The sequence below is a fragment of the Eleutherodactylus coqui genome, chromosome 7 (assembly GCF_035609145.1).
Source record: "Eleutherodactylus coqui strain aEleCoq1 chromosome 7, aEleCoq1.hap1, whole genome shotgun sequence".
In the NCBI taxonomy this organism is placed as follows: domain Eukaryota; kingdom Metazoa; phylum Chordata; class Amphibia; order Anura; family Eleutherodactylidae; genus Eleutherodactylus; species Eleutherodactylus coqui.
Window position 1 is genome coordinate 199950911 of NC_089843.1, and position 23157 is coordinate 199974067.

A 23157-nucleotide genomic window follows, 5' to 3' on the forward strand; every position below is an offset into this window, starting at 1 on the left:
AGCACCCTTTTCCTTTCTTGCATTGACTTGTCTCATGGTCTGTGCCCCCACATTTTTTACATGTACTTGCGCAAGACTCTTTTTGGTGACCGTATTTCATACAAATCCTGCAGAAGTCAGGCATTCCCGCATAGTATAGGTCGCCATTCACTTTTCCTAATTTAAAACGCGCGGGCGGTAAGATCACTCCCCCGGGCCCGCTGGGGTCACTTACACACGTGGCCTGGAATCGCCATTTTGAGGTCCAAATACCAAACTCGTTCATTATCTTTCCCATACATCTGACAGATTTGAAATAACGTAACAGGAAGTCCTCGACCTCTTTCACATCAATGTAGGGAGAATACATCTTAATCACCACGAGTTTAGTGATGTCAAGGACGTGCTCGACTAGCAAGACACCCTCAAGCCTCGGATCTTTTTTCTCGGGAATCGCTGCCACCAAGTCCCGAAAGATGCCATTTTCTGTAAAGGTCACGTCATAGATCCGACGCTTGGGGTAATCTTGTATCGCTAGTATTTCGCGTTTCTGCACGTTAAACGCCCCTTTAAGCACGTCCTCGACCACATACTTCAAGCCACGTGTGTCCGCACTGTCCAAAAAAGAGACACGTATCGTGTTCTTAATCCGCGCATAAGCCGGTATATCGTGTGGGCCCTCGCCCATTTTAGAATTTGTTGTGATCACAAGACCGCTCTTGTGATAGCCAACTAAGTAGGTGCCCTCTCCTGGCCCGGAGACCAGAAGAGGCAGGGGGATCGCGACTCGTTTACCCTGGGACTAATCCCTCTCCCCGATAGCAGCAGGCGGGTGAAGCCCACCGGAGTGGGCGATCCCGCCAGGCAGAGGAGAGGGGTACCCGAGTTACCTTCCGACTAAGACCGCCTGTACCAGGTACACTTGATCTTAGCCAAAAGGCCGAGAAGCGATAACCCGTAACGGGTTTCACCTGTAGCCCGGTCCGCCCAACTCCACTTCCAAGGCTTGAGGCAACACGCTCAGCCAGCACTCTGGGCGCACCCACAATGCACCCAGGCAGCCGGGAGAGCTTGTAAAACTTTCCATAGCCCCGCCCCACGCCTTCTCAACCGCGCCCAGCCTCACACCCTCAGTCCTTCCTCTTGCACCGTGCTCACGCATCCTAGGCTTGCAGAGCCTGCTGCTGCAGGACTCGTCAGCTCCCTACAAAGGATGGTTAAGCCGGCGATGACACTAGAAGCAAGCACTAGTTTGTCTCTGAAGGTGCGTCGGTCGGTCGGTTGGAGGGATCTCTTCGGCCGGCCGCATTTCGAGTGGGGACGGATGGAAACTTTTTACCTAAAATAAGGGAAATTGGCTTCGGCCCCATAGGGCTTTATTGCCTTCCCCTGGGCCAGCATTAGTAGACCTTAGTAAGGAGAATATTAGAGCGGCATGGTCATCCGAAGAACTTAAAAACATACAGCAGGCCTTTTTTGCCCGCCCGCCATACATACATACATACATACATACATAACTACAGATTTTATATTTTTTTTACATATATACATTATATATACATACATACACACACACACACACACACACACACACACACACACACACACATACAATCTTAAATCTATCTTTAATCTATATCTACAAAATCTGTAATTTAGAAATAATCCATATCTATATTCTACATAATTAATAAAGATAGATAGATAGATAGACTCACTCACATACATGCATACATACATACATACTGTATGCAATTGAGCCAGGTGTTTGGAAGGCTGACGATGTCACTCCTTTGTGATGTCATCAATTTAGAAGCATTAATACCGGACTTGGCAGCCATTTCAGTCAGTCTCTGCTGCAGCTGGGAGACGGGAGATGGTCTTTATTTCCACCAAGAAGCTGCAGAACTACCGGTAACTGCATCATTTTTATTTTATTCAATATAGGTTTTATTGGTTTCATGGAGGGGGGGAAACTTTTGCCTTATCTCAAAGCAATGTAAAAATAACTTTGACAATGAAACTTAATAAATCAATTTCGAGTTGAACTATATCATGTTTGTCTGTGATATTTTATAAGGTCTACAAACAGGGGAATGAGGGGAGGGTAAGGGGGGGAGTGGTAAGTGATGGTAGGTATCTATGACACGGGAGAAAGAGAAAATAAAACAAAAAGGGGGGGGCGGGCTCCGGAATTGTTGTTTCTCTTTACGATTGTGGTTTAAACGTGTTACTCACATGTCCCTGTCTGTAACCACTTGGTAAATAGGGGTGAGCTCCGGGCATCTATCCATATTGCCCAGGTGTGATACAATTTATCATAGCCTGACGGCTCATCTGGAAGCCTCATTCTCTCCATACGCTCTATTTCGTGGATCATTGTTATTTTTAGTGGAGTGCATTTTTTATGCAGCACACAAGGGGGAGACAGCGGCCTACCAAAATCTAGTTGGCTGCTGCTGTGGCTTTCTTCTTTTAAAAAAAAGGTAGGTTCCGTTCTTCCATGGTGAGGAATAGGCAGGGAGGTTCCGTTTTTGCCAGCTGGGGAATGCTTATAGGCAAGGCCTTATCCCTGGTGGTGCGTGTAACGTCAGACCAGGTTTTAGACATGCAGCAGCAGCATTCAGTCAGTGGCTGACAAACGAGCTCCATGCAAGTTTACATTAAACAGACACATTTCTTTCTTTACTGTATTGACTGCGGTCTGTAATCGAGCGGTTGAACTGTTTCTGTGTCCATGCATTGAATAAAGCAATACATCCTTGTAAAGTAGACGTCCGTTCGTTGGAGTTCTTTGCTCCCCGAGTGTTGCTCCATCTCTAAACGTTGGCCTGGATCTTCATGGACGAATACTGCCCATCCCACGTGGAGCGTGTATCTCAGCCCGCGTGGAGTGCTGCAGTCCAATGAGGTATTCCGTGCTACATAGCAAGCCTTGGGCCTGTGTGATTGGGGGTCCGCTGCTGTCTGTCCACTCTGAAGCGCGCATCCGGGGCCGGCCGCTTTTCGACTACCAGCGACTGCAGGTCACACACACAGGCTGGTTGGAAAGGCCTAGCATTATCCTGATCCGGAGGTGTAACTTGAAGCTGCGGGGCCCCAGTACAAAGTCTGGAACTGGGCCCCCAAACTATAAAGCTTCATTGATAGCATTGGTTTACAATGTGGGGAAGAGAGACTTTATGGGCCCCCTGGGGCTCCGGGCCCCCTGCACATACACCCATGACCCGAATACGTGGAGCATACAGAGGCAGGCTGGCAGGATACGCTGTGCCTGCCCGATGTTTCCAACTTGGCTATTAGCGCAGCGGTAGGTACGAACTATAGAGTGCGGCTGCCATATGAACTGGTGTGTGTGTGTGTGTGTTGTTTTGCTTCCAGTTGTACCTGTGCTGTGCACACTCTGGCAGACGCAGCTGCTCAGTGGATACAATGTTGCGAGCAGACGGGCTGAGTGTCAATCAAAGTGCTTGGGTGGTGGTAGCAGCAGCCGCCGCCACAGCTGCGCTGCACCTCTTGCTCGTCGGTTTTGTTTTTCTGCTTTTGGAAACTGCTGTAGGAAAGGGGGTGCACCGGTCCTGGAGGTACTGCAATACCAGGTCAATGCGTGGAGTGGACAGAGCAAGCTCTTTTTCCAGCTCCCTGTTCTAAAAATCCATTTAATATATGGTCCCCAGATAGGGGACGTATCAGATATTAAACTGATAAGAACAGATACTACACTTGATCTTAGCCAAAAGGCCGAGAAGCGATAACCCGTAACGGGTTTCACCTGTAGCCCGGTCCGCCCAACTCCACTTCCAAGGCTTGAGGCAACACGCTCAGCCAGCACTCTGGGCGCACCCACAATGCACCCAGGCAGCCGGGAGAGCTTGTAAAACTTTCCATAGCCCCGCCCCACGCCTTCTCAACCGCGCCCAGCCTCACACCCTCAGTCCTTCCTCTTGCACCGTGCTCACGCATCCTAGGCTTGCAGAGCCTGCTGCTGCTGCAGGACTCGTCAGCTCCCTACAAAGGATGGTTAAGCCGGCGATGACACTAGAAGCAAGCACTAGTTTGTCTCTGAAGGTGCGTCGGTCGGTCGGTTGGAGGGATCTCTTCGGCCGGCCGCATTTCGAATGGGGACGGATGGAAACTTTTTACCTAAAATAAGGGAAATTGGCTTCGGCCCCATAGGGCTTTATTGCCTTCCCCTGGGCCAGCATTAGTAGACCTTAGTAAGGAGAATATTAGAGCGGCATGGTCATCCGAAGAACTTAAAAACATACAGCAGGCCTTTTTTGCCCGCCCGCCATACATACATACATACATACATACATAACTACAGATTTTATATTTTTTTTACATATATACATTATATATACATACATACACACACACACATATACACACACACATACAATCTTAAATCTATCTTTAATCTATATCTACAAAATCTGTAATTTAGAAATAATCCATATCTATATTCTACATAATTAATAAAGATAGATAGATAGATAGACTCACTCACATACATGCATACATACATACATACTGTATGCAATTGAGCCAGGTGTTTGGAAGGCTGACGATGTCACTCCTTTGTGATGTCATCAATTTAGAAGCATTAATACCGGGCTTGGCAGCCATTTCAGTCAGTCTCTGCTGCAGCTGGGAGACGGGAGATGGTCTTTATTTCCACCAAGAAGCTGCAGAACTACCGGTAACTGCATCATTTTTATTTTATTCAATATAGGTTTTATTGGTTTCATGGAGGGGGGGAAACTTTTGCCTTATCTCAAAGCAATGTAAAATTAACTTTGACAATGAAACTTAATAAATCAATTTCGAGTTGAACTATATCATGTTTGTCTGTGATATTTTATAAGGTCTACAAACAGGGGAATGAGGGGAGGGTAAGGGGGGGGGGTGGTAAGGGAGGGTAGGTATCTATGACACGGGAGAAAGAGAAAATAAAACAAAAAGGGGGGGGGGGCGGGCTCCGGAATTGTTGTTTCTCTTTACGATTGTGGTTTAAACGTGTTACTCACATGTCCCTGTCTGTAACCACTTGGTAAATAGGGGTGAGCTCCGGGCATCTATCCATATCGCCCAGGTGTGATACAATTTATCATAGCCTGACGGCTCATCTGGAAGCCTCATTCTCTCCATACGCTCTATTTCGTGGATCATTGTTATTTTTAGTGGAGTGCATTTTTTATGCAGCACACAAGGGGGAGACAGCGGCCTACCAAAATCTAGTTGGCTGCTGCTGTGGCTTTCTTTTTTTAAAAAAAAGGTAGGTTCCGTTCTTCCATGGTGAGGAATAGGCAGGGAGGTTCCGTTTTTGCCAGCTGGGGAATGCTTATAGGCAAGGCCTTATCCCTGGTGGTGCGTGTAACGTCAGACCACGTTTTAGACATGCAGCAGCAGCATTCAGTCAGTGGCTGACAAACGAGCTCCATGCAAGTTTACATTAAACAGACACATTTCTTTCTTTACTGTATTGACTGCGGTCTGTAATCGAGCGGTTGAACTGTTTCTGTGTCCATGCATTGAATAAAGCAATACATCCTTGTAAAGTAGACGTCCGTTCGTTGGAGTTCTTTGCTCCCCGAGTGTTGCTCCATCTCTAAACGTTGGCCTGGATCTTCATGGACGAATACTGCCCATCCCACGTGGAGCGTGTATCTCAGCCCGCGTGGAGTGCTGCAGTCCAATGAGGTATTCCGTGCTACATAGCAAGCCTTGGGCCTGTGTGATTGGGGGTCCGCTGCTGTCTGTCCACTCTGAAGCGCGCATCCGGGGCCGGCCGCTTTTCGACTACCAGCGACTGCAGGTCACACACACAGGCTGGTTGGAATGGCCTAGCATTATCCTGATCCGGAGGTGTAACTTGAAGCTGCGGGGCCCCAGTACAAAGTCTGGAACTGGGCCCCCAAACTATAAAGCTTCATTGATAGCATTGGTTTACAATGTGGGGAAGAGAGACTTTATGGGCCCCCTGGGGCTCCGGGCCCCCTGCACATACACCCATGACCCGAATACGTGGAGCATACAGAGGCAGGCTGGCAGGATACGCTGTGCCTGCCCGATGTTTCCAACTTGGCTATTAGCGCAGCGGTAGGTACGAACTATAGAGTGCGGCTGCCATATGAACTGGTGTGTGTGTGTGTGTGTGTTGTTTTGCTTCCAGTTGTACCTGTGCTGTGCACACTCTGGCAGACGCAGCTGCTCAGTGGATACAATGTTGCGAACAGACGGGCTGAGTGTCAATCAAAGTGCTTGGATGGTAGCAGCAGCCGCCGCCACAGCTGCGCTGCACCTCTTGCTCGTCGGTTTTGTTTTTCTGCTTTTGGAAACTGCTGTAGGAAAGGGGGTGCATCGGTCCTGGAGGTACTGCAATACCAGGTCAATGCGTGGAGTGGACAGAGCAAGCTCTTTTTCCAGCTCCCTGTTCTAAAAATCCATTTAATATATGGTCCCCAGATAGGGGACGTATCAGATATTAAACTGATAAGAACAGATACTACACTTGATCATAGCCAAAAGGCCGAGAAGCGATAACCCGTAACGGGTTTCACCTGTAGCCCGGTCCGCCCAACTCCACTTCCAAGGCTTGAGGCAACACGCTCAGCCAGCACTCTGGGTGCACCCACAATGCACCCAGGCAGCCGGGAGAGCTTGTAAAACTTTCCATAGCCCCGCCCCACGCCTTCTCAACCGCGCCCAGCCTCACACCCTCAGTCCTTCCTCTTGCACCGTGCTCACGCATCCTAGGCTTGCAGAGCCTGCTGCTGCAGGACTCGTCAGCTCCCTACAAAGGATGGTTAAGCCGGCGATGACACTAGAAGCAAGCACTAGTTTGTCTCTGAAGGTGCGTCGGTCGGTCGGTTGGAGGGATCTCTTCGGCCGGCCGCATTTCGAGTGGGGACGGATGGAAACTTTTTACCTAAAATAAGGGAAATTGGCTTCGGCCCCATAGGGCTTTATTGCCTTCCCCTGGGCCAGCATTAGTAGACCCTAGTAAGGAGAATATTAGAGCGGCATGGTCATCCGAAGAACTTAAAAACATACAGCAGGCCTTTTTTGCCCGCCCGCCATACATACATACATACATACATACATACATAACTACAGATTTTATATTTTTTTTACATATATACATTATATATACATACATACACACACACACACACACACACACACACACACACATACAATCTTAAATCTATCTTTAATCTATATCTACAAAATCTGTAATTTAGAAATAATCCATATCTATATTCTACATAATTAATAAAGATAGATAGATAGATAGACTCACTCACATACATGCATACATACATACATACTGTATGCAATTGAGCCAGGTGTTTGGAAGGCTGACGATGTCACTCCTTTGTGATGTCATCAATTTAGAAGCATTAATACCGGGCTTGGCAGCCATTTTAGTCAGTCTCTGCTGCAGCTGGGAGACGGGAGATGGTCTTTATTTCCACCAAGAAGCTGCAGAACTACCGGTAACTGCATCATTTTTATTTTATTCAATATAGGTTTTATTGGTTTCATGGAGGGGGGGAAACTTTTGCCTTATCTCAAAGCAATGTAAAATTAACTTTGACAATGAAACTTAATAAATCAATTTCGAGTTGAACTATATCATGTTTGTCTGTGATATTTTATAAGGTCTACAAACAGGGGAATGAGGGGAGGGTAAGGGGGGGGTGGTAAGGGAGGGTAGGTATCTATGACACGGGAGAAAGAGAAAATAAAACAAAAGGGGGGGGGGGGCGGGCTCCGGAATTGTTGTTTCTCTTTACGATTGTGGTTTAAACGTGTTACTCACATGTCCCTGTCTGTAACCACTTGGTAAATAGGGGTGAGCTCCAGGCATCTATCCATATCGCCCAGGTGTGATACAATTTATCATAGCCTGACGGCTCATCTGGAAGCCTCATTCTCTCCATACGCTCTATTTCGTGGATCATTGTTATTTTTAGTGGAGTGCATTTTTTATGCAGCACACAAGGGGGAGACAGCGGCCTACCAAAATCTAGTTGGCTGCTGCTGTGGCTTTCTTTTTTTAAAAAAAAGGTAGGTTCCGTTCTTCCATGGTGAGGAATAGGCAGGGAGGTTCCGTTTTTGCCAGCTGGGGAATGCTTATAGGCAAGGCCTTATCCCTGGTGGTGCGTGTAACGTCAGACCACGTTTTAGACATGCAGCAGCAGCATTCAGTCAGTGGCTGACAAACGAGCTCCATGCAAGTTTACATTAAACAGACACATTTCTTTCTTTACTGTATTGACTGCGGTCTGTAATCGAGCGGTTGAACTGTTTCTGTGTCCATGCATTGAATAAAGCAATACATCCTTGTAAAGTAGACGTCCGTTCGTTGGAGTTCTTTGCTCCCCGAGTGTTGCTCCATCTCTAAACGTTGGCCTGGATCTTCATGGACGAATACTGCCCATCCCACGTGGAGCGTGTATCTCAGCCCGCGTGGAGTGCTGCAGTCCAATGAGGTATTCCGTGCTACATAGCAAGCCTTGGGCCTGTGTGATTGGGGGTCCGCTGCTGTCTGTCCACTCTGAAGCGCGCATCCGGGGCCGGCCGCTTTTCGACTACCAGCGACTGCAGGTCACACACACAGGCTGGTTGGAATGGCCTAGCATTATCCTGATCCGGAGGTGTAACTTGAAGCTGCGGGGCCCCAGTACAAAGTCTGGAACTGGGCCCCCAAACTATAAAGCTTCATTGATAGCATTGGTTTACAATGTGGGGAAGAGAGACTTTATGGGCCCCCTGGGGCTCCGGGCCCCCTGCACATACACCCATGACCCGAATACGTGGAGCATACAGAGGCAGGCTGGCAGGATACGCTGTGCCTGCCCGATGTTTCCAACTTGGCTATTAGCGCAGCGGTAGGTACGAACTATAGAGTGCGGCTGCCATATGAACTGGTGTGTGTGTGTGTGTGTTGTTTTGCTTCCAGTTGTACCTGTGCTGTGCACACTCTGGCAGACGCAGCTGCTCAGTGGATACAATGTTGCGAACAGACGGGCTGAGTGTCAATCAAAGTGCTTGGATGGTAGCAGCAGCCGCCGCCACAGCTGCGCTGCACCTCTTGCTCGTCGGTTTTGTTTTTCTGCTTTTGGAAACGGTTGTAGGAAAGGGGGTGCACCGGTCCTGGAGGTACTGCAATACCAGGTCAATGCGTGGAGTGGACAGAGCAAGCTCTTTTTCCAGCTCCCTGTTCTAAAAATCCATTTAATATATGGTCCCCAGATAGGGGACGTATCAGATATTAAACTGATAAGAACAGATACTACACTTGATCTTAGCCAAAAGGCCGAGAAGCGATAACCCGTAACGGGTTTCACCTGTAGCCCGGTCCGCCCAACTCCACTTCCAAGGCTTGAGGCAACACGCTCAGCCAGCACTCTGGGTGCACCCACAATGCACCCAGGCAGCCGGGAGAGCTTGTAAAACTTTCCATAGCCCCGCCCCACGCCTTCTCAACCGCGCCCAGCCTCACACCCTCAGTCCTTCCTCTTGCACCGTGCTCACGCATCCTAGGCTTGCAGAGCCTGCTGCTGCTGCAGGACTCGTCAGCTCCCTACAAAGGATGGTTAAGCCGGCGATGACACTAGAAGCAAGCACTAGTTTGTCTCTGAAGGTGCGTCGGTCGGTCGGTTGGAGGGATCTCTTCGGCCGGCCGCATTTCGAGTGGGGACGGATGGAAACTTTTTACCTAAAATAAGGGAAATTGGCTTCGGCCCCATAGGGCTTTATTGCCTTCCCCTGGACCAGCATTAGTAGACCCTAGTAAGGAGAATATTAGAGCGGCATGGTCATCCGAAGAACTTAAAAACATACAGCAGGCCTTTTTTGCCCGCCCGCCATACATACATACATACATACATACATAACTACAGATTTTATATTTTTTTTTACATATATACATTATATATACATACATACACACACACACACACACACACACACACACACACACACATATACACACATATACACACACATATACAATCTTAAATCTATCTTTAATCTATATCTACAAAATCTGTAATTTAGAAATAATCCATATCTATATTCTACATAATTAATAAAGATAGATAGATAGACTCACTCACATACATGCATACATACATACATACTGTATGCAATTGAGCCAGGTGTTTGGAAGGCTGACGATGTCACTCCTTTGTGATGTCATCAATTTAGAAGCATTAATACCGGGCTTGGCAGCCATTTCAGTCAGTCTCTGCTGCAGCTGGGAGACGGGAGATGGTCTTTATTTCCACCAAGAAGCTGCAGAACTACCGGTAACTGCATCATTTTTATTTTATTCAATATAGGTTTTATTGGTTTCATGGAGGGGGAGAAACTTTTGCCTTATCTCAAAGCAATGTAAAATTAACTTTGACAATGAAACTTAATAAATCAATTTCGAGTTGAACTATATCATGTTTGTCTGTGATATTTTATAAGGTCTACAAACAGGGGAATGAGGGGAGGGTAAGGGGGGGGGGTGGTAAGGGAGGGTAGGTATCTATGACACGGGAGAAAGAGAAAATAAAACAAAAAGGGGGGGGGGGCGGGCTCCGGAATTGTTGTTTCTCTTTACGATTGTGGTTTAAACGTGTTACTCACATGTCCCTGTCTGTAACCACTTGGTAAATAGGGGTGAGCTCCGGGCATCTATCCATATCGCCCAGGTGTGATACAATTTATCATAGCCTGACGGCTCATCTGGAAGCCTCATTCTCTCCATACGCTCTATTTCGTGGATCATTGTTATTTTTAGTGGAGTGCATTTTTTATGCAGCACACAAGGGGGAGACAGCGGCCTACCAAAATCTAGTTGGCTGCTGCTGTGGCTTTCTTTTTTTAAAAAAAAGGTAGGTTCCGTTCTTCCATGGTGAGGAATAGGCAGGGAGGTTCCGTTTTTGCCAGCTGGGGAATGCTTATAGGCAAGGCCTTATCCCTGGTGGTGCGTGTAACGTCAGACCACGTTTTAGACATGCAGCAGCAGCATTCAGTCAGTGGCTGACAAACGAGCTCCATGCAAGTTTACATTAAACAGACACATTTCTTTCTTTACTGTATTGACTGCGGTCTGTAATCGAGCGGTTGAACTGTTTCTGTGTCCATGCATTGAATAAAGCAATACATCCTTGTAAAGTAGACGTCCGTTCGTTGGAGTTCTTTGCTCCCCGAGTGTTGCTCCATCTCTAAACGTTGGCCTGGATCTTCATGGACGAATACTGCCCATCCCACGTGGAGCGTGTATCTCAGCCCGCGTGGAGTGCTGCAGTCCAATGAGGTATTCCGTGCTACATAGCAAGCCTTGGGCCTGTGTGATTGGGGGTCCGCTGCTGTCTGTCCACTCTGAAGCGCGCATCCGGGGCCGGCCGCTTTTCGACTACCAGCGACTGCAGGTCACACACACAGGCTGGTTGGAATGGCCTAGCATTATCCTGATCCGGAGGTGTAACTTGAAGCTGCGGGGCCCCAGTACAAAGTCTGGAACTGGGCCCCCAAACTATAAAGCTTCATTGATAGCATTGGTTTACAATGTGGGGAAGAGAGACTTTATGGGCCCCCTGGGGCTCCGGGCCCCCTGCACATACACCCATGACCCGAATACGTGGAGCATACAGAGGCAGGCTGGCAGGATACGCTGTGCCTGCCCGATGTTTCCAACTTGGCTATTAGCGCAGCGGTAGGTACGAACTATAGAGTGCGGCTGCCATATGAACTGGTGTGTGTGTGTGTGTGTTGTTTTGCTTCCAGTTGTACCTGTGCTGTGCACACTCTGGCAGACGCAGCTGCTCAGTGGATACAATGTTGCGAACAGACGGGCTGAGTGTCAATCAAAGTGCTTGGATGGTAGCAGCAGCCGCCGCCACAGCTGCGCTGCACCTCTTGCTCGTCGGTTTTGTTTTTCTGCTTTTGGAAACAGTTGTAGGAAAGGGGGTGCACCGGTCCTGGAGGTACTGCAATACCAGGTCAATGCGTGGAGTGGACAGAGCAAGCTCTTTTTCCAGCTCCCTGTTCTAAAAATCCATTTAATATATGGTCCCCAGATAGGGGACGTATCAGATATTAAACTGATAAGAACAGATACTACACTTGATCTTAGCCAAAAGGCCGAGAAGCGATAACCCGTAACGGGTTTCACCTGTAGCCCGGTCCGCCCAACTCCACTTCCAAGGCTTGAGGCAACACGCTCAGCCAGCACTCTGGGTGCACCCACAATGCACCCAGGCAGCCGGGAGAGCTTGTAAAACTTTCCATAGCCCCGCCCCACGCCTTCTCAACCGCGCCCAGCCTCACACCCTCAGTCCTTCCTCTTGCACCGTGCTCACGCATCCTAGGCTTGCAGAGCCTGCTGCTGCTGCAGGACTCGTCAGCTCCCTACAAAGGATGGTTAAGCCGGCGATGACACTAGAAGCAAGCACTAGTTTGTCTCTGAAGGTGCGTCGGTCGGTCGGTTGGAGGGATCTCTTCGGCCGGCCGCATTTCGAGTGGGGACGGATGGAAACTTTTTACCTAAAATAAGGGAAATTGGCTTCGGCCCCATAGGGCTTTATTGCCTTCCCCTGGGCCAGCATTAGTAGACCCTAGTAAGGAGAATATTAGAGCGGCATGGTCATCCGAAGAACTTAAAAACATACAGCAGGCCTTTTTTGCCCGCCCGCCATACATACATACATACATACATACATAACTACAGATTTTATATTTTTTTTACATATATACATTATATATACATACATACACACACACACACACACACACACACACACACACACACACACATATACACACATATACACACACATATACAATCTTAAATCTATCTTTAATCTATATCTACAAAATCTGTAATTTAGAAATAATCCATATCTATATTCTACATAATTAATAAAGATAGATAGATAGACTCACTCACATACATGCATACATACATACATACTGTATGCAATTGAGCCAGGTGTTTGGAAGGCTGACGATGTCACTCCTTTGTGATGTCATCAATTTAGAAGCATTAATACCGGGCTCGGCAGCCATTTCAGTCAGTCTCTGCTGCAGCTGGGAGACGGGAGATGGTCTTTATTTCCACCAAGAAGCTGCAGAACTACCGGTAACTGCATCATTTTTATTTTATACAATATAGGTTTTATTGGTTTCATGGAGGGGGGGAAACTTTTGCCTTATCTCATAGCAATGTAAAAATAACTTTGACAATGAAACTTAATAAATCAATTTCGAGTTGAACTATATCATGTTTGTCTGTGATATTTTATAAGGTCTACAAACAGGGGAATGAGGGGAGGGTAAGGGGGGGGTGGTAAGGGAGGGTAGGTATCTATGACACGGGAGAAAGAGAAAATAAAACAAAAAGGGGGGGGGAGGCGGGCTCCGGAATTGTTGTTTCTCTTTACGATTGTGGTTTAAACGTGTTACTCACATGTCCCTGTCTGTAACCACTTGGTAAATAGGGGTGAGCTCCGGGCATCTATCCATATCGCCCAGGTGTGATACAATTTATCATAGCCTGACGGCTCATCTGGAAGCCTCATTCTCTCCATACGCTCTATTTCGTGGATCATTGTTATTTTTAGTGGAGTGCATTTTTTATGCAGCACACAAGGGGGAGACAGCGGCCTACCAAAATCTAGTTGGCTGCTGCTGTGGCTTTCTTTTTTTAAAAAAAAGGTAGGTTCCGTTCTTCCATGGTGAGGAATAGGCAGGGAGGTTCCGTTTTTGCCAGCTGGGGAATGCTTATAGGCAAGGCCTTATCCCTGGTGGTGTGTGTAACGTCAGACCACGTTTTAGACATGCAGCAGCAGCAGCATTCAGTCAGTCAGTGGCTGACAAACGAGCTCCATGCAAGTTTACATTAAACAGACACGTTTCTTTCTTTACTGTATTGACTGCGGTCTGTAATCGAGTGGTTGAACTGTTTCTGTGTCCATGCATTGAATAAAGCAATACATCCTTGTAAAGTAGACGTCCGTTCGTTGGAGTTCTTTGCTCCCCGAGTGTTGCTCCATCTCTAAACGTTGGCCTGGATCTTCATGGACGAATACTGCCCATCCCACGTGGAGCGTGTATCTCAGCCCGCGTGGAGTGCTGCAGTCCAATGAGGTATTCCGTGCTACATAGCAAGCCTTGGGCCTGTGTGATTGGGGGTCCGCTGCTGTCTGTCCACTCTGAAGCGCGCATCCGGGGCCGGCCGCTTTTCGACTACCAGCGACTGCAGGTCACACACACAGGCTGGTTGGAATGGCCTAGCATTATCCTGATCCGGAGGTGTAACTTGAAGCTGCGGGGCCCCAGTACAAAGTCTGGAACTGGGCCCCCAAACTATAAAGCTTCATTGATAGCATTGGTTTACAATGTGGGGAAGAGAGACTTTATGGGCCCCCTGGGGCTCCGGGCCCCCTGCACATACACCCATGACCCGAATACGTGGAGCATACAGAGGCAGGCTGCCAGGATACGCTGTGCCTGCCCGATGTTTCCAACTTGGCTATTAGCGCAGCGGTAGGTACGAACTATAGAGTGCGGCTGCCATATGAACTGGTGTGTGTGTGTGTGTTGTTTTGCTTCCAGTTGTACCTGTGCTGTGCACACTCTGGCAGACGCAGCTGCTCAGTGGATACAATGTTGCGAGCAGACGGGCTGAGTGTCAATCAAAGTGCTTGGGTGGTAGCAGCAGCCGCCGCCACAGCTGCGCTGCACCTCTTGCTCGTCGGTTTTGTTTTTCTGCTTTTGGAAACTGCTGTAGGAAAGGGGGTGCACCGGTCCTGGAGGTACTGCAATACCAGGTCAATGCGTGGAGTGGACAGAGCAAGCTCTTTTTCCAGCTCCCTGTTCTAAAAATCCATTTAATATATGGTCCCCAGATAGGGGACGTATCAGATATTAAACTGATAAGAACAGATTTTTTTTTTAGTTTAACATCCCCATCTAGTGGGGTGACTTTATTAACACAAAAAGAGTTTTACAATTTGGTAACATATTAAGAACATTTTAAAACCTAAAATGTTCTAAAAAACAAAAACTCTTTAAAAATACAAATACATACATATAAAATGGGCACTTGGTGGCATCACAATATGGAACTCCACTCCCTTAAAAGCCATTTTCTGGATAAAATAGGAAAGTTTTTCTTATCTATTATAAAATAATCGTACATCTCGCTAAGACAAATAGATAAAACATCCTGCACCGATAAAACCTCATGTTTGAATAATAAAATATTCCGGGCCTTCCACAGAGCTGCCTTCACGCAGTTGATAATCTTCCATGCCATTATCTTCTCGGTCCGCGTGGGGCACTCCAGACATCCATACAGCACGGTCTCCATCTTTATTTCTTTGTTCCGGGTGATTTTGTGTAGAAGAGGGCTTATTTTAGTCCATATGATTTTAGTAAAAAAACAAGTCCACATAAGATGTTGCACGGTCTCTTCTTCTTGGCATCCTGGTCTTGGGCATGCGGCAGAGTTGGTCAGCCCTCTTCGATGCTGGAATGCCCGGCATGGAAGACACTCGTGAACGCAGCTCCAGGCAAGGTCCTTCTGTGGGTTAAAAAGAGAGTTGTCATTTACCATTTTCCATATTTCTTTTGTTCTCTCTTCATTAAAATTACTTGCAGGCGCCATAAAACCACTTTCCTTAAAATCTTTGTATACTTTCTTACTATTTAAAAGGTATTGCACCGTCTTCCCGCTAAAATTATATAAAATCACAATTTTTCCTAAAATTCGATACTCATCCGGCAGGTTAAAAGAATAGGGGGAATTTAAGACTGTGGAAAACCACCCATTTCTGCGCATAAAATAACCTGTGTTGTAGCGGATAAAATATGACCAAAAGTGATTTTTAAAAACAGCGTTAAGACACATGCTAAAATACTTAGTTAAAAGAAAGGCTTTAAAATCAGGGAAATCCTTCCCCCCCATAGGTTTGGGTTTTAAAACTATCTCTCTCCTAAGCTTTTCCATTTTGGAGTTCCATAAGAAGGTGAAGCATGCCTTTGTGATCTTCTTTAGCAGCCGGTCTGGAGGGGGAAACACCAGACTAAGATATAATAAAATAGGTAAGATAATCATCTTTGTTATTAAAACCTTCCCCTCCAGCGTCAGCTGCCGCATGCTCCACATACATAACTTTTTGTTTATTTTTTGTGCCACCAAGTCCCAACTGGTAAAACCGTTGTTGGACTCATTAAAGGAGACCCCTAAAATCTGCACGGAATCAGAAACCGGTACAGGAATGTCCGATAAAAGCATATCTCCAATGTTTAAAATGTTGCTTTTACTAAAATTCACTTTAAAACCGGAGGAGCAGCAAAAATACTGAATTTGTTTCATGGTTTTTTGAATTGAGAGGGTGTCCCTGCAGAGCACCGCGACATCATCCATGTACCCCACTACTTTAGCCTCAATCCCCCCCCCACCCGGAAGGGGGGTTCCTCTGATCTGCTTATCGGCTCGTATTGCACATAAAAGAGGCTCCAATGCACAGATAAAAAGTAGTGGGGACAAGGGACACCCCTGCTTCACCCCGGATTTTAAAAGGACATCCTGCGTCTTAAAACCGTTGACTAAAATCTTACTCGTGCAGTTTTCATAAAAGGCTCTTAGGGACAATAAAAAGCCTTCTGGTATACCCATCTTCTCTAAAACCTTAAAAAGATAAAAATGCGACACTCTGTCAAAGGCCTTCTCAAAGTCTATGGATAAAATGGCAGTTTTACCATGCCTTGACTTGGTGTCGCTAATACAGTCTTTTAAAAGGTTTAAATTATCATGTATGGCCCTCCCAGGGACGCCACAGACTTGATTTGGATGTATGATCTTGTGTATTATATTGTTGAGTCTGTTGGCGCATATTTTAGCCATGATTTTGTAATCGGCGTTTAGAAGGGTGATGGGTCTCCAGTTTCTGATATGTGTCTTGTTGCCTTTCTTGTACAACAGAGACACCTCACCCTTCCGCCATGACCCTGGGAGGCTCTTGGAATTAAAAACTTCCGTAAAAAGAGAATAAAAATCCTCTTTTAAAATTCCATAAAACGTGACATAAAACTCGATGGGTATACCGTCCGGACCAGGCACCTTGCCTGGTTTAAAACTACGGATGGTATCTAAAATTTCCTGCTCCGAGATATCTCGCAATAAAAACCTCTGTGAGACAGGATCTAAAACATCCGTGATCTCCTCTGAGTCCTTCATAAAACTTATATCCACACTTTTAGTGTTAAAAAGATCCGCGTAAAAACCATGTACCTTTCCTAAAAGACCCTGTACATCTGTGACTCCATCAAGGTTATTTAAAACGCATTTTTTGTCAGTAACTTTCTTAAAAAAATACCTGGAGCAGGTCTCGTTCTCCTCAAGGTGTTTAACTCGGGAACGGAAAATAATTTCTTTGCCCTTCTGCTCCAGGCATTTGGCGATATCTTTTTTTATATCTAAAACTTCTTTCGTCACATCAATATCATGCTCTCTCATTTTGTACAGGGTCTGCAGACGGGTGTTTAAATCAGAATAAAAATCCCGTTTCTCCTTGGCTTTGGAGATCCCAACCCTGATAAAATAGTCCTTAATCTTGATTTTCATTTTTTCCCACCACTGGCTGGTGGGAATGTTGGGATCTCTTACCCGTCTGCACTCTTTAAAAAAGGTAATAAAATCAGATAAAACCTGCGGATCTTGTAGGAGGGACACGTTCATCTTCCAGGCATTTCTGGTTCTCCTTCTTGCTCCAAGGTTCGCTTTAAAAAATAAAACCTTGTGGTCAGAGAAGGTATTATTAAAAACATCAGATCTAAAAGGTTGTACCTGGTGAGAGCAGAAGATAAAATCAATCCTGGAGCTGCAGGTGGTATTGCTCCAGGTCACGCCGGCCTCTTCTGGTAAAAGCGGGTTGCATGTTTTAAAAACATCCGTAAGCAGGTGATCTGATACGATGTTCTTCAGCATGTTTGCGGTTTTGTCATAGTTCCTGCTTACGGAGTTAGAGAACCGGCGTTCCCCCCTTAAAACACAATTAAAATCACCAGCTAAAATAAGGGGATAAGAAGTGTTAATAAAAAGGGGTAAAATCTCCAACATTTCTGCTCTCACCTTCTTTTCTGGAGAACCATAAAAATTTAAAAACTGACATTTAATACCGTTGATAAAAGCTCTGACCAATAAAATTCTGCCTGGTAAAATTTCATAAAAATTTTCAATAAAAACGTTCCCTTTAAAAAGAATGGCGACCCCTGCTGATCTGGACTCGTTAGATCCAGACCAGACTGATGGCCCATGTACCCAATCTTTCTCGTATTTTTTATATTGGGATTTGTGCGGGATGCCGCATTCCTGCAGGAAGAACACGGAAGCAGCAAAAATGGTGAGGTAGTTAAACAGGGCAGCCCGTCTCACTTTACTCTCGAGGCTTCTTACATTAAAAGTGAGACATGAAAGGTCCGCCATCATTGAGTGGGTGAAAGGATGGTGTCGTACACACCCGCGGTGTTCAACTTAAAACCCACACTCTCCGGCTACACCAGAGACCCCGCTGGAGCTCTCATACCCCCCGCATCCGAATCCACGGTAAACAACGATGATGCTGGAGAGGAACTCCCATCACTCAGCTGACCCCCCAGGGCACCCGAGGCAGGAATGTCCGATAAGTCCCAGATGGACGACATGGGTAGCGTATCAACCCCAGGGGTCGGCAAGTCGGCCTCCTGCTGCTCTCGTTTCCCCTCTGCAGGGGTGGGTACTTGGCTCCTGGCCACCACCTCGGAGGTTGCCCTTGGATCCCCCACCTGGCAGGGAGGGGGAGGGGCACTGGTGGATGGCACCTTGGGGGGACCGTCCGATTTCGCTGCATCAGCAGGTACTTCCTTAGGTCCCCCCCGTACCACCTCCGAGTACAGGGTGGCCTTGGAGCCTTTCCGCCTTTTTGTTGCCGCTGCGTCTCCCCCGGGGTCTTCTGCCTCGGGTACCTCCGCAGCCGGCGTCTCCTGCGGGCCAGAACCGGCTTCATTTGGACTCCTCTCTGACCCAGGCTCCTGGGGGTGGGAGTCCATCAGCCGCTCTGCAGCCCTCCTCTTGCTACGCCGCTGCTCTTTTGCTTTACCTTCATCGTTTTGGGGGGGTCTGCTGGTGGTATCCATGTCCTCCGGTTCCTCTCCTTGGGGGGGTGCGGTTTGGTCTGCTGGCTTCCTTGGCTGCCCTCGCTGCTCCGTATTTCGTGTCCTATGGTGACACTCAAAGGAAAGATGACCAACTCTGTCGCATATATCACATTTCTTTGCCATAGGACACTGGTTGGTCTCGTGCTCTGAACCACCACAATTCCTGCAGGTGACGCCGCAACTGTCTTTCTCATGGCCATATTTTCTACAGTTGCGGCAGAAGGCTGGCATTCCCGCAAAATAGAGGTCGCCACTCACGTTACCCAGTTTAAAACGAGCGGGCGGTAGTTTCAGACCCCCTGGGCACCCAGGGTCCTTAATACACGTGACCTGGAACCTCCATTTAGATGTCCAAATACCAAGCTCATTCATAATCTTTCCCATACACTTGACCGATTTGAAATAGCCACTGAGAAAGGCTTCCACTTCTTTTTGGTCAGCGTAGGGAGAATACATCTTAATCACTATGAGCTTGGTCACATCTAGGACGTGCTCAACCAACTGGACACCCTCAAGCCGTGGATCTTGTTTGGTAGGAATCGCATTGATCAAATCATGGAAAATACCTTTCTGGGTAAAGGTAACATCATAAGTCCTACGCTTGGGGTAGTCCTGTATCGCCAGAATCTCTCGCTTTTGTATATTGAATACACCCATGAGCACGTCCTCTACCACATAACGCAGGCCACGTGTACCCGCCGCTTCATCCGTAAAAACAACTCGAATTGTGTTCTGTATCCGGGCGTATGCCGGTATGGAGTCTGGGTCCGTACCCATGACTCCTTTTTCTCTGCGCTTTACAACACCGCTGTTGTAAGTTCTCCACACTTAGCATGAGGCTAAGAGGGCAAGGGGGATCGCAACTCGTTATCTCTAGGACTAGGCCCTCTCCCCAATAGCAGCAGGCGGGTTTAGCCCACCGAAGTGGGCGATCCCGCCAGGCCGAGGAGAGGGGTACCTGAGATACCCTCTGGCTAAGCTCTCCTGCACAAGTGCACTTGATCTTAGCCAAAAGGCCGAGAAGCGATAACCCGTAACGGGTTTCACCTGTAGCCCGGTCCGCCCAACTCCACTTCCAAGGCTTGAGGCAACACGCTCAGCCAGCACTCTGGGCGCACCCACAATGCACCCAGGCAGCTGGGAGAGTTTGTAAAACTTTCCATAGCCCCGCCCCACGCCTTCTCAACCGCGCCCAGCCTCACACCCTCAGTCCTTCCTCTTGCACCGTGCTCACGCATCCTAGGCTTGCAGAGCCTGCTGCTGCTGCTGCTGCAGGACTCGTCAGCTCCCTACAAAGGATGGTTAAGCCGGCGATGACACTAGAAGCAAGCACTAGTTTGTCTCTGAAGGTGCGTCGGCCGGTCGGTTGGAGGGATCTCTTCGGCCGGCCGCATTTCCAGTGGGGACGGATGGAAACTTTTTACCTAAAATAAGGGAAATTGGCTTCGGCCCCATAGGGCTTTATTGCCTTCCCCTGGGCCAGCATTAGTAGACCCTAGTAAGGAGAATATTAGAGCGGCATGGTCATCCGAAGAACTTAAAAACATACAGCAGGCCTTTTTTGCCCGCCATACATACATAACTACAGATTTTATATTTTTTTTTACATATATACATTATATATATACACATTATATATATATATACATTATATATATATATACATATATATACATATATATATATATATATATATTCATATATATATATATATATATATATACACACACACAAACACACACACACACACACACAATCTTAAATCTATCTTTAATCTATATCTACAAAATCTGTAATTTAGAAATAATCCATATCTATATTCTACATAATTAATAAAGATAGATAGATAGATAGACTCACATACATACATACATACATACATACATACTGTATGCAATTGAGCCAGGTGTTTGGAAGGCTGACGATGTCACTCCTTTGTGATGTCATGAGCCAGGTGTATGGCAGGCTGATGTCACTCCATTGTGATGTCATCAATTTAGAAGCATTAATACCGGGCTTGGCAGCCATTTTAGTCAGTCTCTGCTGCAGCTGGGAAACGGGAGATGGTCTTTATTTCCACCAAGAAGCTGCAGAACTACCGGTAACTGCATCATTTTTATTTTATTCAATATAGGTTTTATTGGTTTCATGGAGGGGGGGAAACTTTTGCCTTATCTCAAAGCAATGTAAAAATAACTTTGACAATGAAACCTAATAAATAAATTTCGAGTTGAACTATATTATGTTTGTCTGTGATATTTTATAAGGTCTACAAACAGGGGAATGAGGGGAGGGTAAGGGGGGGGGAGTGGTAAGGGAGGGTAGGTATCTATGACACGGGAGAAAGAGAAAATAAAACAAAAAGGGGGGGGGGCGGGCTCCGGGATTGTTGTTTCTCTTTACGATTGTGGTTTAAACGTGTTACTCACATGTCCCTGTCTGTAACCACCTAGTAAATAGGGGTGAGCTCCGGGCATCTATCCATATCGCCCAGGTGTGATACAATTTATCATAGCCTGACGGCTCATCTAGAAGCCTCATTCTCTCCATACGCTCTATTTCGTGGATCATTGTTATTTTTAGCGGAGTGCATTTTTTATGCAGCACACAAGGGGGAGACAGCGGCCTACCAAAATCTAGTTGGCTGCTGCTGTGGCTTTCTTTTTTTTTTAAAAAAAAGGTAGGTTCCGTTCTTCCATGGTGAGGAATAGGCAGGGAGGTTCCGTTTTTGCCAGCTGGGGAATGCTTATAGGCAAGGCCTTATCCCTGGTGGTGCATGTAACGTTAGACCACGTTTCAGACATGCAGCAGCAGCATTCAGTCAGTCAGTGGCTGAGAAACGAGCTCCATGCAAGTTTACATTAAACAGACACATTTCTTTCTTTACTGTATTGACTGCGGTCTGTAATCGAGCGGTTGAACTGTTTCTGTGTCCATGCATTGAATAAAGCAATACATCCTTGTAAAGTAGATGTCCGTTCGTTGGACTTCTTTGCTCCCCGAGTGTTGCTCCATCTCTAAGCGTTGGCCTGGATCTTCATGGACGAATACTGCCCATCCCACGTGGAGCATGTATCTCAGCCCGCGTGGAGTGCTGCAGTCCAATGAGGTATTCCGTGCTACATAGCAAGCCTCGGCCCTGTGTGATTGGGGGTCCGCTGCTGTCTGTCCACTCTGAAGCGCGCATCCAGGGCCGGCCGGGCGGCCGCTTTTCGACTACCAGCGACTGCAGGTCACTCACACAGGCTGGTTGGAATGGCCTAGCATTATCCTGATCCGGAGGTGTAACTAGAAGCTGCGGGGCCCCAGTACAAAGTCTGGAACTGGGCCCCCAAACTATAAAGCTTCATTTATAGCATTGGTTTACAATGTGGGGAAGAGAGACTTTATGGGCCCCCTAGGGCTCCCAGCTCCAGGTGCGACCGCACCCCCTGCACATACACCCATGACCCGAATACGTGGAGCATACAGACGCAGGCTGCCAGGATACGCTGTGCCTGCCCCGATGTTTCCAACTTGGCTATTAGCGCAGCGGTAGGTACGAACTATAGAATGCGGCTGCCATATGAACTGGTGTGTGTGTGTGTGTGTTTTGCTTCCAGTTGTACCTGTGCTGTGCACACTCTGGCAGACGCAGCTGCTCAGTGGATACAATGTTGCGAGCAGACGGGCTGAGTGTCAATCAAAGTGCTTGGGTGGTGGTAGCAGCAGCCGCCACAGCTGTGCTGCACCTCTTGCTCGTCGGTTTTGTTTTTCTGCTTTTGGAAACTGTTGTAGGAAAGGGGGTGCACCGGTCCTGGAGGTACTGCAATACCAGGTCAATGCGTGGAGTGGACAGAGCAAGCTCTTTTTCCAGCTCCCTGTTCTAAAAATCCATTTAATATATGGTCCCCAGATAGGGGACGTATCAGATATTAAACTGATAAGAACAGATTTTTTTTTTAAGTTGACAAACCCTCCAAATGGGGG

The 23157-nt window shown here is 47.1% G+C and overlaps 5 non-coding genes and 1 pseudogene across 5 annotated transcripts; all 6 read right to left on the minus strand.

Annotated features, from left to right (window-relative positions):
• Positions 1–3541: 3541 nt before the first annotated feature.
• Positions 3542–3732, minus strand: LOC136573886 (U2 spliceosomal RNA). Its single transcript, XR_010786101.1, has one exon. It is a non-coding gene; the product is annotated as a U2 spliceosomal RNA (small nuclear RNA).
• A 2600-nt stretch (positions 3733–6332) lies between these two features.
• Positions 6333–6523, minus strand: LOC136573834 (U2 spliceosomal RNA). Its single transcript, XR_010786052.1, has one exon. It is a non-coding gene; the product is annotated as a U2 spliceosomal RNA (small nuclear RNA).
• A 2605-nt stretch (positions 6524–9128) lies between these two features.
• Positions 9129–9319, minus strand: LOC136573897 (U2 spliceosomal RNA). Its single transcript, XR_010786109.1, has one exon. It is a non-coding gene; the product is annotated as a U2 spliceosomal RNA (small nuclear RNA).
• Positions 9320–11950: 2631 nt separating this feature from the next.
• Positions 11951–12141, minus strand: LOC136573908 (U2 spliceosomal RNA). The gene has a single exon (XR_010786116.1). It is a non-coding gene; the product is annotated as a U2 spliceosomal RNA (small nuclear RNA).
• Positions 12142–14779: 2638 nt separating this feature from the next.
• Positions 14780–14992, minus strand: LOC136573896 (U2 spliceosomal RNA; annotated as a pseudogene).
• A 7976-nt stretch (positions 14993–22968) lies between these two features.
• LOC136573882 (U2 spliceosomal RNA) lies at positions 22969–23157 on the minus strand. Its single transcript, XR_010786097.1, has one exon. It is a non-coding gene; the product is annotated as a U2 spliceosomal RNA (small nuclear RNA).